The following is a 12765-nucleotide window of genomic DNA, read 5'->3' as shown; positions in this document are numbered from 1 at the left end:
TAACAATAGAAAATCCCAATTACAGTTGAAATTTTTCGACTATCATGAACCCTAATCACAAATTATCTCGAAAATTCGAAACAAACATGTAAACCGCGATGAGGTAACGGAAATAATTATCAAGTAAAGCAATGTAGACAAGAAATCGTCTACCCTAACCCTATTCCCAAAATTATTTCATAAAAGGCAAAATTAATGCAATTAAAATACAATGAAGTAGAGGAATTACTTACTTGATGAAAGAGACCCACAAATTAGCAATTAATCGACAGAAAACAAAGCAAATTGGGCGATTTTCGAGCAAAAACCGCTAACCTTAAAACCCTTAATTGACCGATTAAACAAGCAAAATCAAGGAGCAAATTAGAGGGCAAATGTCGGTTTGATCGCAAGGAGAAATTTGTAGGTGATGGATTTGGTAAAGGGCAAGATTAATGGAGGATTTGAGAGCTTTTTTTTTATCGCAATTAGGGGTTTATGACGAAAAATGAAAGAGATAATGAAAAAGGAGGGAGTTAAGAAGTCACTTCCTGCATATAATAAACATTTTCACTCGATCAAGTGATTTCAAATCACTCGATCGAGGACTTTCAGCTTCAATTCACTCGATCGGGTAAAAACTACTCGATCGAGTACTCCCTTATTTAGCCAATTCGATCAAGCAACTTCAAAGCTTTCGATCGAACCCTTTTTCTGCAATATCCTCTCGATCGAGTACAAAAAGTACTCGATCGAGTGCTTTTCCTCGTGTACGTCATCCAAATTGCGTATAATCTCCCCAAACCTGCATAAAAACACTCGCAAACATATCCCAAAATACCAAATATAAAAAGTAACAGTCTATAGTCTTCCTAACTAACTAAAAATGTCTAAATTCTAATTTTCCTAATAAACGCAATAAAACAATTCCAACGGAAATTAAAATTAGTTTTTACAAATTGTTACACGGGGCATTCCCCACTCACTTCTCAAAACAATTTAGTAGCCCCACGAAGGGCTTCTGATTGGAGGACGTCACTTCAGCAACATTAACCATCCTCTTCATTCTCCGGGAGCTTGTAGAATCAGTAGGAGGAGAATAGTTGACGTCCACATACGCACGAACTTTTCTCGTCCTTATTCCTTTCTCACCAGCTTTGACATTATCATCCCCACTTTGACTGATTTTAATTGCACAATGACCGTTGACAACTCCTGCCTTATTTTCATCTGCACCTGCAGCACGGAAAACAGACGAATTCTCCTCCTTTTTGCTCTTAATCTGAGGCGGAGGGGTCACAATAGCAACACAAAATTCCAAATTTTCATCTGGAGTATCAATATGAGGGTCAGTGGAGGAAAGGACATTGCAAGACTGAGCTTGCATGGGAGCCCTTCGGGACTTAGACTGATGGAATATCAATTCCTCCTCCCTAACCTGAAAAGTCAATGTCTTGCCCCCGACGTCAATCACTGCACGAGCAGTGAATAAAAATGGTCTCCCTAAAATAATTGTGGTGTGAGTATCCTCGGGGATGTCAAGCACAACGAAATCAACGGGAACAAAGAACCTCCTGATCTTAACAGGTATATCCTCAATGACACCTAACGGCCGTGATATACTACGGTCGGCCATCTGTACAGTCATGTTCGTGCAATTAAACTTAGTCAAACAAAGTCTGTTGGCAAGAGACAGGGGTAAGACACTCACGCTAGCGCCAAGATCGCATAACGCGTTATCAATCAAGTGGGTACCTATATGACACGGAATCGAGAAACTACCCGGGTCTGACTGTTTGGGAGGTAACTTATTTTGAACTACGGCAGTCCCTACCTTGGTCAAAGCTACCGTCTCATGATCATTAATATGCCTCTTACGTGATAAAATTTCTTTCATAAATTTAAGGTAAGAGGGTACCTGTGTCAGCAACTCAGCGAACGGAACAGTGACTTGCAAGCTTTTCAGGAGCTCGGCAAATTTACCGAACTGTTGATTGGCCTTCGTGTTCTGTAGTCGCCCCGGGAAGGGCACAGTAATAGGTATCTCGAGCCCTTTGTTCCTTTCTTCCAACGCGTCGGCTGGATTAATCTCTTTATCCTTCGATCGAGACTTCTTACCTCTCGATCAGGGTCTTTCAAGAGAGATTTCACTCGATCGAGCACTAGCAGGCTCTTGATCGAGGTCTTCATTATCAACAGTGTCCAATCGAGCAAAAATACCACTCGATCGAACAGTTTCGTCAACAGTTTCACTCGATGGAGTGGTTTGGACTCCTCGATCGAGCTGTTCAATTTCCTGTTCACTCGATCGAGTAAGATTTTCACTTGATCGAGTCCTTTCTTCATATGTTTTCCTCGATCGATCCCCATAAACTAGTCGATCGAGTATTTTCTTTGTTGTCAGCTCATTTTCATCAACAGTAACCCGTTCATCAACAGTAATACTCTTCCTTGGGTCTGAATTCAACAGCTCGGGTCCCTCATATGAACGACCGCTTCTCAGATTTATTAAATTCACCGTCTCATGTTGATTCTTATCGTCTTGTGACGGCAAATGACCCTGATTTCTCGTGGACTGATTCGCAGCTAACTGGGAAACTTAGGTTTCAAGTGACTTAATAGATGCGTCTTTTTGTTGGTCACTTAATTGCCACTGCTTTGTCAAAGACTGCAACATCGTCTTCAACTCAGATAGCTCACTTACCCTACCTGAAGATGATGCACCTTGATTGGGAGGAGGAAAGGAAGGAGGCTTTTGGAAACCTTGTTGAACCTTATGAGGAGGGACATATGGCTGCTGCTGCGGTGGAGGAGTAGGATTGAGCACATTTGGACTTGTCCACCTCAAATTGGGATGGATAGCCCCTTGGTTGTTATAATAAGAATCTCCTCCTTGCCTATATTGTTGGAAGGCAAGGACCTGTTCCTTCTCTGTAAGACAATCAATAGCAGTATGACCGTCATTGCTCCCACACCTCTCACATGTGACGATGTCCTGTCTAGTCAACAGATGAACCGTCTGTTGATCTGCAGCGGGTTTCAGTTCTAATCTATCAAATCGGGCATTCATGGTTTCCAACTGAGCCACAACTGCCTTGTCAACCGCGTGAACTGTTCGAATACCGTCTTGTGGGTTCCCATATTCAGCACAATGGGTCGCCATCTCCTCAATAATGGGCCATCCCTTATCATCATCAGTATTCTTTTGAAATCTTCGGTTGGATGAGGCGTCAAGTATAGCTCTGTGGTCATCGTACAACCCATTGTAGAATTGATTGGACAGAAACCACGGATCAAAACCATGGTGAGGAAAAGACCTCACCAACCTCTTGAACCGACACCAAGCTTCGTAGAAAGTCTCATCAGGTGCCTGCTTGAAGCTAGTAATCTTTGCCCTCATCTGATTAGTGCGCTGCAGAGGGAAATACCTTTTATAGAAAGCAAGCACGAGAGTCTCCCAATTCGTGATACCCGCGGTCGTACGGTCCAAGTCAGTCAGCCACTCCCTGGCTGAGTCAGTCAAAGAAAAAGGAAACAACACCTCTTTAATCTTGTCTTGAGTTACCCCTTTTGTGGCGGGGATATATAGTAGAGAAATAATCCGTAAAGACCTCCATATGCTTCTTCTGGTCTTCACCTGCCACACCTCTAAAGAGATTTCTCTCCACCAGATTGATATAAGACGGACGGATGTCAAAAGTATTACCATCCTCAGTCTGGAGGTTGAAACCCTTGGGAATAGAAGATGCTTTAAGCTCCGAATGACTTGCAATATTCGGCATCTTTACTGGTTAGTTTACAGAACTGAGATTATCTTCTCCTAAAGACTGGTCTTCTGTAAATAGGAAATGATAAAGCTCGGGTTCGAAAGTACTCAAGTCTTCCTTTCGTGATTCTCTTTGCAGACGGAGTCTATGCCTAAACAGTCGCTCTGGCTCAGAATCAGCTGAAACTAACTCCGATCTATTCGACCTGGGCATACATAACACTGAAAAAGATAAATGAGAACTGTCTCAAGGAATAAAAATTCCCTGAGACGGATAAAAATAAACGAAAAAAAAACAGATAGAGCTATTGCCTCCCCGGTAACGGCGCCAAAATTTGACAGGGCAGTCGTATACCTATCAAAAATAACCAACTAAACTAACTATATAGCTAGGGAAGTCGGGTCGATCTCCACAGGGAGGCAAGATATCTGTAAAAGGTCCGTCTATTTGGTCACAAGATGGGGGTTTGTAAATTGGTTTCTAAACTAAAAAGGCTTAAGGGAAAGAGAAATAAATGAGAGCAATAAAAAGGGCAGAAAATAAGAATAAGGATATCAATAAAGAGAGAACATGTCGGGATTTCGGTTCACTACGGTAGCCTAATGACTCAACTGCAAATAATCTAGATAACTCATTGTGAGACGGATGTCGAAAGGTCCTTCCGGTCCACTTTTTATCCTAGATTTCCACTAACTTAACTTCCGTCCTCGTCAGGGTAGTCTACTGTTCATAGCAGGTCTATTTAGTCCAATCTTCCGGTCCAGGATTAAATTTAACCAAATTAAAGGGTAACTTAGAAGCGTGCACTCAACTAAGTCGGTAAATACAGTTAAATTGCCATGGGTACAGGATCTCACAAATAAGTAATCTAGCATATTCGCTACATCGTCACAATTCTACCATAGATCCCCTAATCCCAACATGAATTAAATTAGCTACTCATACTATCAATATTGTCAAGATTAATTATAATGAACGTACTAATAACAAACATATTGAAATTGTAATAAAATTGCATAAAAGAGATTAGGGCAGAAATTAAGAGAATTAATGCAAACAAATGAAAGATTAAGATTAAGGGAGAGTAAGAGATTACAATAGCAAGAATTCCGGCGTAAAGAACACAAGATCCAAGCAAAATAACCCGAAAGCAAAAGTTACAGTGAAAGAGTTTAGGGAAAGAGAAAGCAGCGTAATTAAGAGTGTTACGCAGTGAAAGATAGATAAGAAGATGTAAATGACCTAATTAACTCACGCTTAAATAGAAAATAACTAAGTCCATAAACTAAAATAAGTAACACGGACTAATTAAGGCACGTGAAACCCTAATCCACTCGATCGAGTAGTTTGAAATAGCTCGATCGAGGACTTAAGCAAGCAAACCACTCGATCGAGCATAAATATCACTCGATCGAGTAACCTCGAATTCCAGCATTTCCGATCGAGCACAGTAGACTACTCGATCGAACTCCAGCTTGTGAAACCACTCGATCGACTAAGAAAAGTCTTCGATCGAGTTTTCTTCCTCCAAAACAGCTCCAAACTCGTTGCCGACTGCTTCGTAGACCATTCCTTCACGCATCCCAATGCAGTATCTCGCTCTGAAAATCCAGTCTCCTCAAAATGCATGCAAAACAGGACGAAAATGGTACGATTCTACTACTTTCACGTTCATTCCTGCAAAATAGACAAGACGAACCAAAATAGTCATTTCGGGGCATAATGCAATATAAACAGTACAAAAGTACACGGAAATACGTGCAAAAATAGGCTAAAAAGACTATACAAAATGCACGTATCAGACATCATAGTCTTTGTAATACTCCATAATTTTACTATATTTTATTGTTAAAATCATTTTACCTAGGGGAGATAATGAGTCGAACCAAGCCCAAGCTTGGCCTTGTCCTCGTGAAACAAGACTCGAGGGTGAGCCGATCTCGAGCTTACCCGACCTTTAAAAAATTGAGCTCATTACCATGCACGCGCTCTTTACCCCGGGCTCGAGCTCAACTCAAGCCTAAATATAATTGTTAAGTTCTTGTTTTTTTCTTTCGATAGTTTAAACAACAGGATTCGGAGATTACATATAATTTTTTTTGAGGAGATCAGTGAAATCATTTGACATAGTTATAGAAAGATATAATCATGATAATCATTTTTGTAAAATCAGAGCAAAGTATTATTTTATCACACAAGTCCGAGCTATTTGCGAGTATTTTGAGCTGAGCCAATATTTGCTCGGCTTAACTTGTTAAATTATCGAGCCAAGCTCAATTTACTCGTGAACAATCTCGAATTATTATCCACCCGAACTTTTATCTTAGACTTGCTCAAAATTTGGGAAAATTGAAAATGTACCTAAATAGGTAAAAAAAGAAAAGAAAAGAAATCCACACACACACACTATATATATATATATATATATATATATATATATATATATATATATATATATATATATATATATATATATATATATATATATATATATATATATATATATATATATATATATATATATATATATATATATATAGGCTCGGGATCCGGTGAGAACCACTAATATAATGAGAACCGTGAGAACCACTCATAACCATGAGATCTTAGACAAATAAAGTGTCGATCTTTGTCCTACCTCCTAACCCTTCGTACCAGTACACTTTTTATCTTCAATTTATTTTTCTCTCCCTAAACACCTTACTGCTTCCTCTAATTAAAGAATATGCTTCAATATTCAGTTGCTTTCTTCATCAATGGAGACGCAAATCGTACTATCCTTCACCGTTCATCAAAATTCGATGAGGTTTGTTTGATTTCTCAATTAATTTCCTTGAATTTCGAGTTTATGTTTTTCGAATTTGTTAATTCGTCAACAAATTAGGGTTGACGAATTGTTGATTCGAGTTTGTACACATATAATTGGGGTTTCGAATTGAAATTGGTGTTGTAGATTAAGAAATTGGGTTGCGAATGAGTTAATCTTTTGTTTTTGGCTCTGTGCCTTCTCATGATTTCATCATCCAACTAGTATATGATCTCGAAAATTATCGATTGATTTTGCTAAGGCGAGCTAGCTTGTTAGTATTAAAAGCGGATCGCCCCTCTGTCTGGTTGTCCTCTCGGAATTTGATAATTTCCGTGATCAAATTGTTACTAAACTTTGTTAACTTAAGATGGAGTACAAGAGAACAAGTTCGCACTCGCCAATATTATTAGCTAGTCATTTCTCTTCTTTGTAGATTAATTAAGTGTTCAATTATTGAGCATTATCCATGTCTCATGCATGTTGCGATTATTTGTCGATATTGGATCGCACAAATTGGAAGACGAATATTCGACGTAATTGTTGGTGCCTTACCTCTTCTTTAGTCTTCCATTGGTGTTGTTTTCCTTCTTCGTGCACGGGTTTTGGTTCACCTTAGAATTCCTACTTTCCTAGTAATCAGAAGCTAGCTACATTCTACTCGAATAATTTCGTAATCCCGTCTTGGTTGCATTGAAATGCAAGGGACGATTCGGAATGTGGGTTACTTTCATAGCGGTTTATCTGCGCCTTTTCTTCCCACGTCAATTCCCTGGTATGCATCTTCCCGTCCACATTTCTAGTCATCTTAGGCTAGGCTAAGTGAGATTGCGAGTTTTGAACTAGATGGACCATATCACTTTGAGTATGCCTGAGACTTATTACCTTTGTCTTTGCAGATTGGCTAGAATTGCCGGGTGCGATAATTACGATAATAGTGGTGGCTCCCGATTGGATTGCCGACACTCCTTGAGATAACGTGGTTGGGGGCGGTGTGTTTAGTGATCGGGTGTTACTTGTTGCAAGATCACCTTCGAGCTTCGGTGGATTTCGGAATTCATTCACAAGGGCAAATGGCATATCAAACTCATTCGGCATTGTTCTTTTCTTGGTTTTTCCGGGGATTGTATGCTAATAATGTTCGACGGTGACTACGAGACCGACCTTGAGAGATGGTTGTGGGTGAGATTCAGGTCCGATAAGGATCTCGGCTTATCAAGATCGGTATTGGGCCCGAAAGAGAGTTGCTAATGAGATCAATAGGACTGGAAGTTGATTCAAGTTATTGAGCTCGCCGGATGTCTGCCCGGATAAGTCGTCGTGACTCAAGTTCAAGCTCAATAAGTTGCCACAATTCCCAGTAACTACGGGTATACTTCGACGAATTGTTGGCGGATAAATCAAGAAAGCGTAAAGACTTTAACTTGCTTATCCAAGCAGGAATGCTACCATCTAAGTGATTATTTCCCATGTCGAGGTTAAATAACAGCTTCAAATTCTCATTCTTATTCCATCGTTCTTTGCAATTCTAACTTGGCTCTCCTGTCTGCTTCATATGTAAAAAAAGAATCCAAAAATATTTTGCTGTCACTTTCTTGATGTCGTTGCTTTTCGAGTAAAACACCCGAGCTCTTAATTCTTCTACGTTTTACTTATTTTGAAAGCCAATTAGCTCAAATGGAAGAGCATTGTGCAATTCACAAGATGTGGGTTCGACTCCCATATTGGCCATGAAATATCAAATCTTTCTTTTACTCTTAAGAATGAAAAATAGTGTAATTGGTAATCCCATTTAATTCAAGTATGGCATATATGGTAATAATTTTGGTATATATAATAGTCTTTGAAATGCTTGTATTAAACTTTTGATAATTGCAAAGCTATTTCACGAGCTCAATGCCATTGTTGCTGCTCGCCAGCGCCATTGCCCGAATATGATTTTATCCTACTAAATAATTGTATTGTATTGCTTGCATCATGAAATGTTCCTATCGTTGGATTTGCGATTTAATAGGCTATATGGGACTCGAACCCATACCTTTGTGCACAATTTGCCCATTGCTCTACCATTGAGCTAATAGCCTTTAAAATTACGCCATACAAATACGATTATGAAATAACGGGCGTTTCATATTATGGCAGCTGATGCGAGTCCGTTTTGTGTTCACAAATTAAGATGTGGTCGTTGGGTCACGGTCGAATCAAAACACAATTTATAACTTCACAAACAACTCTACAATTAGTAAAGAGGTAAGTAAAGGTCGGATCCCAAGGGACGGGTATTGAAATGAGATTTCTATTGAAACTAGTGGTGTCTTAGGGGTGTCACAAATTGGGTTGATGTAGAAGGTCACTAAACTAAAATAGCAATGAAAATAAACACGCAAGATGAATTAAAGGGGTGTAAACAATTGATTAAAAGCACTAGGGTGTCATGGGATCATAGGGGAATCATGGGACATGATCATACAAACATGTTCTCAAATTATAAGCAAGCAATTATTGTTGTGATGGATTGAGTTGGGTTATATCTTACAATCCTAGGAAAGTTTGGGTCCCGGAGCCGAATCGATTAGATTGTACAACACCTACAAGTCGACTTAATCTTCCCTACTCAACAACATGCATGGTCTAATGAGACTCGAGTTGGGTTATGTCTTACAAGTCTCATTGAAAAGATAGGTGATGGTGGTAAATGCAAGGATTCATAGGCTTAGCATTTCATCAAACATAACATGTGCATGAGTTGAGATCAAAACAAGCAAGCAAATAAAACATGAAAGCATATTAAATTAAGCATGAATCATTCCCCATGTTGGTTTCCCCTAATCACCCATTTAACCCTAGCTAAGAGACTACTCACTCATTATCATGTTGATCATGCTAGCAAGGTTGTCAATCATACCAACAATATGAAACATGATGAATAAATGAAAGTAATTAACAATAATTAAAAAGGGATTAAGAGAATTATACCTACTAATGATTCCAATAATAAAGCAAAGATAAAAGAAGTACTTGAATGCTTGATTGAGAGGTTGTCAATCTCCCAATAATAACCCAAATAATCTTCAATTACCCAAAATAAAGGATGAACAAAAGAGAGATTAAGGAAATAAAACTTGTATTAGAACTTGATTAATTGTTGATTACAAAACTAAAGAGAGATTTGATTGATATTAACTACTCTAATTATTGATAAGAAGAACATGCTCCTCTAATTAGACTAATGGGGTATTTATAGTGGAAATTAGGGAGGATGCATTAGGGTTAACTAAGGGCTAAACTAGTAATTACACTTTTTAGATTGAGCAAGGAGGATCCGGTATTTTTCGAGAGAAGGGCTTCTTTCTTTGTAGCTTGGAGAAGAGGAAATCGTGCTGTGCTGGAATCCGGGCGGAATAAGGTCGGGACGGGCGGAATCTGGCGTTGGAATCCGGTCGGATTGTGGAGGTGGAATCCGAGCGGATTAGAGCAAAGCCGCACGGATTGTGCAGCTGCGGGACGGACGGATTGGTGACAATCCGCTCGGATTGTCACTCAGCAACACATCTTCTTCTTTTCTTCCCTTTTCTTCATAAATTCCTTGGGGATTTCCTTGGGGACTCAAGGATCCTTTCTCAACATTGCTCTTCTACTATAATATGTACAAAGGCCTTCTAATCTTGTCTCTCCTTGATTCTTGGTCATTGAATTCGATCAATTTAGTCTCGTTTTGCCATGAAAATGCAAGATTCTTACTCCTTTCCTACCAAGGGATCAAAATCTCAAAGAATATGCAAAACAAAGAACTAAAGATAAGAAATGACCCAAGTGTGCACTAAAAAGCATGGGAACAAGGCTAATTCGGGGGCTAAATATGCGCTAATTATGGTCACATCAAATATCCCCAAACCGAACCTTTGCTCGTCCCGAGTAAAGAGGTGACAAAGACTAGGACCAATACTAACCTATCCTAATAATATAGCCGATATGAGACAATTAGCGGGTCTCACTCCACCCCTTCAACTCACAACAAGACAACCATGAGGTAGGATGCCTTCTTGCAAGGCAAGGTGGGTCTTGCCAAAATGGCGACACATCCAAACATTAAGCACACAAAATCACATAATGGATGCATCTACAAAAAGAATAGCCACTTCCTCATCAAGTGGCGGAGGCACTAAAGAGGAACAAATTTAAGAGCATGTAATCCTTCACAAATACTAGTTCAACAAATTACTAAGGCTAAGAGGATGGCACTAAATCACCTCCAAATGGTGTTAAACTAGACTACTTTCGTCCTCAATTTCCAAATGCTTTCGTCAAGAGCGATCGGATGGTGGTGGAATGATGATCCCTATGATGCTAGTAGCATATGACATGACAAGTCTCGAATTCTCTACAAAAGTAAAGGTCATGGATCGTCCCAAGCTCGACCAAGTGGCTTGACAAAAAGGCTTTTTGGGAATGAAATGCTCAAATATTTATTCACAACGGGTGGATATGACTAGTATTCAAAATTGTCCTCATTTCACTTTCACATTTCAAAAATTTAAGATGGGGTTTGTCCCTTCCGGGCTAGTGTCCTTTGCTTTCGCCAATCGCTTATTAGGCAACCGGTTAACCTCTAGACAATAGCTTTTCGGGGTGATAGTCACTCTGTCTCTGGGAGGCCGAATTCACAACCGTATGGGGGCCCAATTCAATGGATCCCGCACCAAAGCACATCGAAGTGGTACGCCTCCATCAAAACAACTTAAATTTCTCAACTTTCAACAATTCATAACATTTGAGGTTTCCTTGGCATTACATTACTTCCACATGACAAAATTTCTTTGAAATGAGCACTTCAAGCTTATTGATAGAAAATATTTTTGGGTTGCCTTACCACAAGGTCAAACAAGGTCACCTAGACAAGTTAACCAAGTCCACATCGCATCACGGGGTTGGATAGGTGATTCACATGCAAACCCTTGACTAGGTTTTGGGTCATGGGTCAAAAGACACTAGTATGATACTATCTAGGGTGGTTTACAACCATTCTAGTAGGCAAAGTCTTAAGTTGAACAAGTATTTGTAATGGCTTAGTTGCTCTTGTCAAAGTTCCTAAATAGGCATTTTTCAAAACATTTCTAACATGCAACTACATGCCATGATGCAACTAATATAAATATCCTAATGCAAGTGATTCTATTAACTAATATGACATATAAACTAAATGCAAGTCCTAAGTTCACATTGTTATACCGCATCAATCAAAATAAAGCCACATAGTCATTAACATAAAGAGGAAAAAGGAGATTGGAAAGATCATACCATGCGGTCTTCATGATCCTCATGTCTCGGATGTGGCGTAGTCAATCAATGTGAACAAGGATAGAACAAACACAATATATACAAGACTATAAAAGGAAATAAACATGTTTTTGGGTTTTCAATTTTCAAATTTTTATGATTTTTGAGATTTTTCAATTTTTTTTGGATTTTTGAATAAGAGTTAAATGTTAGAATTCCCATCCCCACACTAATATGGGCATTGTCCTCAATGGCCAAAATGATGGAAATTATGCAAAGATGATGCATGATTTCTACACTAAATGCAATCTACACTAAGCTACACTACATGATGCATGGTTTTTGTTATGACGGAGAGGATAATTTAGATTACCTCCCATTGGGTATGCATTAACTTCACAAACCGAGTGAGACACTATTGCTAATGTCCAAGGATGGGTGTAGTTCATGCACACACTATGCAATGCATGAAACTAATTTGTCATTTTGGATTTTGAAAATGGGAACAATAAAATGAGAACACCTCAATGGTACCGAGGTGTGAGTCCTCTATGGTGCTAGGACTACTCCAATCAATGATCAAAATTATAATTAAAACAAAGAGAGAAATAGACAAACCATGAGAGGGTAGGAGTCTCCAAGGCTTGCTAATCTTCCATCATGCTATCACCATCACTTTCCTCATTAAAAGTGGCCACATTGCCACTTCCCTTGTCATTTGCTTCTTCACTTTCTTCCTCATCTTGCTCATCATCATCTTCACCATCCTTTTCTTCTTCACTTGCTTCTTCATCAATGTTATCATCAACTTCTTCATCATTACCAACAACCTCATTGTCACCCAAAACAACCCTAGATGCACCCGGAAATAGGACTTCTCTATCCGCCCAACTAGGTAAAGGACAAGATGGATCAAGTAGTCCTTGCCTAGCTAAG

General features: G+C 39.2%; 1 non-coding gene across 1 annotated transcript; it reads left to right on the top strand.

The window, feature by feature from the left end:
* Positions 1-3275: 3275 nt before the first annotated feature.
* Positions 3276-3381, top strand: LOC141658292 (small nucleolar RNA R71). Its single transcript, XR_012549185.1, has one exon. It is a non-coding gene; the product is annotated as a small nucleolar RNA R71 (small nucleolar RNA).
* The last annotated feature ends 9384 nt before the right edge of the window (positions 3382-12765 follow it).

This window comes from Silene latifolia, chromosome 5 (genome assembly GCF_048544455.1).
Source record: "Silene latifolia isolate original U9 population chromosome 5, ASM4854445v1, whole genome shotgun sequence".
Taxonomy (NCBI): domain Eukaryota; kingdom Viridiplantae; phylum Streptophyta; class Magnoliopsida; order Caryophyllales; family Caryophyllaceae; genus Silene; species Silene latifolia.
This window is presented reverse-complemented; position numbering and strand designations above follow the sequence as displayed.